The sequence below is a fragment of the Astyanax mexicanus genome, chromosome 8, assembly GCF_023375975.1.
Source record: "Astyanax mexicanus isolate ESR-SI-001 chromosome 8, AstMex3_surface, whole genome shotgun sequence".
Classification (NCBI taxonomy): domain Eukaryota; kingdom Metazoa; phylum Chordata; class Actinopteri; order Characiformes; family Acestrorhamphidae; genus Astyanax; species Astyanax mexicanus.
This window is the reverse complement of record NC_064415.1, coordinates 35,396,318-35,401,621: the sequence shown is the minus strand read 5'-3', so window position 1 is coordinate 35,401,621 and position 5,304 is coordinate 35,396,318. Positions and strand designations below refer to the sequence as shown.

The following is a 5,304-nucleotide window of genomic DNA, read 5'->3' as shown; positions in this document are numbered from 1 at the left end:
AAAAATTGCTGTGTATAAGAATACAGACGATGATTGGTGTTCCGAGACAATCGACCACCAGTCAACATTGAACGCAGTGGTGTGTTTTAGGTTTTTGGATGCAGTCAGTGTGTGTTCAGGAGTGTGGTAACATTAGTCCTCATTAGTGAGAAGGGAGTGTCAAGTAGTGATATACTGGTTTTATGCATTTTAACTGGACCCATAGGACAAGCAGGTTAAAGTGCCTCAGCACGCAAACACACATACAAAGAGATTAACCAGAGTCTGGTATAGGGTTGGTGTAAATTTGAGAAAGATCAAACGACTACCACCACCACTACCACCCTGGGGAGCAATGATGAGTGGGAATGTGCACATGTTCCATAAGTGTGTATACATAGGGAAAGAATGTTGGACCTGCAGGAATTGAAGAAGTCTGGAATGCCGGTGTGGTCTCCTGCCGAGTCTGAATCATTCCCAAAACAAAACGGAGAGGAGGAATGCCAAACATCCAGCCGCGCAAACCCCTTTACCATTGCTGATAAGAGACCTGCATGTGAGAGAGAGAGATACAGAAAGAAAGAGATGTAAATCAAATGATGGATTAAAAAAAATCACTATTACTTAATTAGCTGCTAACAATTCCTACACAGACATGAACACAACACACAAAAGTTTGAATGCTTTTGTTTCTAAGCTCTGCAGTACTGCCATATCTAGACAGATTGTGTGTGTGTGTGTGTGTGTGTGTGTGTCAGTGTGTGTGTCTATATTTAACCCTTCACTGCTGTCTCGGCGCCGGCTCCAGATCCCTCAGTACTCTCTTACTGGGAAACAATCTGGGACACATCTAGGATGAAATAAGGGATATGTTTGATATTTGAAACGTGCACACGCACACACACTCAAAACAACAAATGACATTACTCCTCCCCCACTTTCCAACCTGCTTCACTGTGTCTCTCTCTTTCATTCTGGTGACCCTATGAGTGTCCGAGCCCTGTAAACGGACGAATTGGGAGTTATGATGAAAACTCAGCTCATGACATGATGGAGGGAGAATTCCAAGCTTTTCCAGAGCTGTTTTTTTTTTCGGAGGGTGAGGGTTTTTGAGGCAGGAAGCAGAGATTCCAAGCCCAGGGCTGACTCCTGCCAAAACACTTCCTCTTGCCTGGCTCCCTGCTGCTCCGGGTCCTGACCGCTCTTCCACTGGAATTCCCGACCGCGCTGCCCTCCAACCCCACACCATGCCAACCTGCTAATCTGAAAAGTCAAGAAGGATTTAGATTTAAACATACTGAAATGTATAAAATAGATTATAATTATAATTTAAATTTTATAGATTTTTTATTAAAATATTATGTATTATTAAAAACTAAAATAAAACATGCATTGAAATGACTGCTACAACAAAAAGATAACTTGTGAGATTTAAAATGAGTACTTTAAAAATAATTAATAAAATGTAAAGCACAGACTATATGAATTAGAAATGAAATTTACAAACTTTACAAACTTTTAAAGCATTTTGATGTGAAAATATTTACTGTAATGAAACTAGGTAAATATGATAAATTATTAAATATAATATGAGCATTAATATGAGCATTAACAGTAGCAACTGATGACAAGGCAAAAGACACACTATAGATTCTTAAATAATAAATAAACTATTTAATATAAATACATGTAGTGCCTTGAGTGATTTACAGCTTAATGACTTGATACAGTAATTGTTGGGTGTACTTACAGGTGGCATTTAATTTGATGTAGCCTTCTGCCATAAATATATTAGAATCCAAACATTATCTAAAGTTCAGTATAGGTGTTTCAAGCATTGACCGTGTTTCTATCAATATTATGCAATAACCTCCCCAGGTTTCCATGCTAAAAATGTAATTATTTTGTAGCTAAATACTTTAAGGCTAAATATAAGTATTCACTCACACTAAATTAAGACAGAAATATCCCTAGACAAAGATTTACACTCACTGGAAACTGGAAAGCTTATACCACACACACACAAATACACCCTTCTGTGTCATAAGGAAATGGCTATCCAGCTAGATTTCAACAGAACAATAGTCTCACCTTTAGCTCGCTCACCATAAATCCAATCCATACACACACACACACACACACACACACACACACTCCTCCAGCCCTTTATCCTTTTTCAGGCTCTTTATTTCTCTCTGTGAACATCCTTACACTCACAAAACTCCTATACTACACTCAGCTTTACACAACAACACTCAACTTCACTTAAACGTCACTTAATCTTCACTGAACTACACTCAACTTCACTTAATGGTCACTCAACTTCATTCAGCTTCATTTAGCTATACTCAACTATATTCAACACACTCAGCTTTACACAACTAAACACATGCTTAACTGAACGACACTCAGCTTCAATCAGCATCACTAAACTTCACTTAATCCTGACTCAACTTCAACCAACTTTACTTAATTTTTTACTCATCTACAATCAGCTTCACTAATCTACACTTAAATTTAACTCTACAATCAAATTCAGTCAAATATTCTAAACTTCACTCAATTTTCACTACTCTCAACTTCTCTCAATGTTTTCTCACCTACACTGAACCACATTATACTGCACTTAATTACATTTAGCTACACTCAACTACATTCAGATATACTCAGCTTCACTCAACTACACTTCATTTTTCTACAGAGACACTAATATAGAAATATACATTAACCTGGCTGTATTTTTACAGCAGTAAAGTTTATATCAGGCTAAATATACAGCTAAGCTAAGCTAATGCTTTTCTCAGAAGCGCTCGTGCCGTGGGTAAACAGCGCGCGCGCGCCCTCTGGCGAGCTCCCACCAACGGTCACCTGCGGCCAAACCTGACATAAACCCCGCTTTATCAGCTTTTACTGCGGAGATAAAAAGGCTAAATCAAACTAAACAGTCCGTGTACAACTAATAATTCACAGAAAAGCCGCGTGTGCCCTTCTGAAGGTTCCCAGGAGGATTTTACTGACCGGCGGGGTGAAGAGTGAGAGTCCGGATCAGCCCAGTTTATCAGGATGTGTTTGGGTGAGAAACCAGGAGCGGACAGTAACGCGGTTATTATAATTTAGTCCTTACACTGTTTATTATTATCTGAGCTTTACTTACGTATTATCTTGTCTGTGGGACTTTAACTCTCCTTCATTTTAAAGCCAAATGTCATTTTTTTACTCCATATTTAATGGTCACTAAAAAAAACATTAACGTACATTTAACAACTGCTTATATACCAATATAAATGATATGATGTATGTAATATATAGATGCAGTACAATTAAAATAGCATTTTAAGCAAGTTTTAAACCTAAATTTGTACCTTACAAATAAATCTTGAACTGCAAAAAGTTATTTATAGCCACTCGATCCTACCTGATAAAAAATGTCTTACATTTTGTTGTTTATTATACTTTTATTAGAGATGTGTGCCTGACTGAATAATGAAATTTTATTAGACAATTGGTAAACCAAGAGTGACACTACATAGTCTTGTTAAAAATAGGGTACTAGACCATAATAAAACATGGAACTTTTACAATTTGACAAATACTGTTATACTTTTATTAAATGCAGTGCTTCTACTTTTACAGGAGTAATATTTTACCTTGGGTATCTCTACTTCAACTCAAGTACATGGTTTGTGTGAATTATCTTCCACTGATAAGAGAGTCATAATTTCGATATTTTGGTTTGTGCCAAATTTTAACTGATTCATCTGATTTTATCCTGTAGGCTACAGAGATACAGACTGAAACCCAGCGCAACATTCTCATACAGCCTACTGTCATCATACTGAGTAAGTTAAGTAATGTTCACTGAGCTTCTGAGATATTATGTGGATATATCAGGTTTAGTTTAATATTTCTCTAAAGTAAACATCCATATAAGCTTTCATGTCTTGATTTCAAAGTCCAAACTTTATAAGTAATCCAAACATAGATTTTATTGGTGTATTTGACTTTTCCGCTTCAAACCAATTGTATAATGTCACTGAGATTCCTTGCATTTTGCTTTATATACAAATATCAGCCTGCTTGGGTGCCAGTATATGTGTATGTATAATTGCAGAGTTATATACATGTAAAACATACAAATAAAAATACTACTTTTATTGAGGTGAAAGTGATTAATCACATTTTCTACAGGAAACATGAAAAAAAGAAAACTACAACATAACATGTAGAATGTGTCATAACATTTGTACTTGTATTTACCACAGTTTTTAAAAAATGTGTATGTACATTTAAATGATCTACATCTTATACATGACGGTCACATACAAATCTATTTTTAACTTTTTGATATAATTTGCATCTGAATGTTTTATATTGTGTTAAAATGTCAGAATGAGTAGACCAATAGAATTGCTCCAGAACCAAATGGAATATATATTTTTACAATGACTTCCATTGAAATGTATCTCTTTTTCTTCTCAGTTTAAGTTACCATTTTGGATTTATTTTTGTGTAACAGTGATATTGTAATTTGTTTAGCAATAGAATTATTAATTTGTCTTCCTAACATTAAATTTTTACTTTAACTGTAAAACAGTTAACTTGCCTCCCACCTTCAGCCCAATCAGAACAGAGTAAAGCCATCCCCCAACCTCAGAACACGATCAAAACCAACAACTGAAATGTGTGTTTATGCTGGTGTGTCTGTTCCTATTCTGCTCAGGTGCAAATGTGGAACTTGAATGATAAACAGGAACATTGCTGTGACCCCTCTCTGAGACATGCGTGGGAAAGACGCAAAAATACACACTCCGCCATACATATATGCTGACAAAGGTGTCTGACCTGTGTTATGCCGTGCCCTTTCTTCTTTATTTAGTTTTATTCTGATGTATTTTTATTTAGGAGGAAATCCTTCTGTCTTTCCCAGAGTAGTGGAAGTGCTGTGAGTTTTAGACAACTCTGTTTCCTGAGCAGATGAGGATGTTCCCAGCTAATCTTTCACAGGGTAAGTAGCCGAGACAGCCCCCCACGCTAAGGAAATGCAGACAGGTGCTCTTGGAAACTTCCACAGATGCTCCTGTATTAAACACAATGAAACACATTCATCTTTTAGCTGAGAAACACATCAGTGCCAATCCATCCAACATAAACTATTTTAAGGTGTACTAAAACAACAGTTCTGCTGAGGCAGCTAAATTATTGGAAGTATCAATCAGAATCTGATCCAGAGATATAAATTGTAGGTTACAATAATTGTTTGTGCAGCGTAGCTTTTATTTCACTTGTGGAAAATGTGTGACCAGCTGAAAAAGTGATTATAAAATA

The 5,304-nt window shown here is 36.3% G+C and overlaps 1 long non-coding RNA gene across 1 annotated transcript; it reads left to right on the top strand.

Moving 5' to 3' along the window:
• Positions 1-2,754: 2,754 nt before the first annotated feature.
• On the top strand, positions 2,755-5,304 carry LOC111194179 (uncharacterized). Its single transcript, XR_002650971.2, has 4 exons — positions 2,755-3,052; positions 3,613-3,658; positions 3,755-3,818; positions 4,882-5,304. It is a non-coding gene; the product is annotated as an uncharacterized LOC111194179 (long non-coding RNA).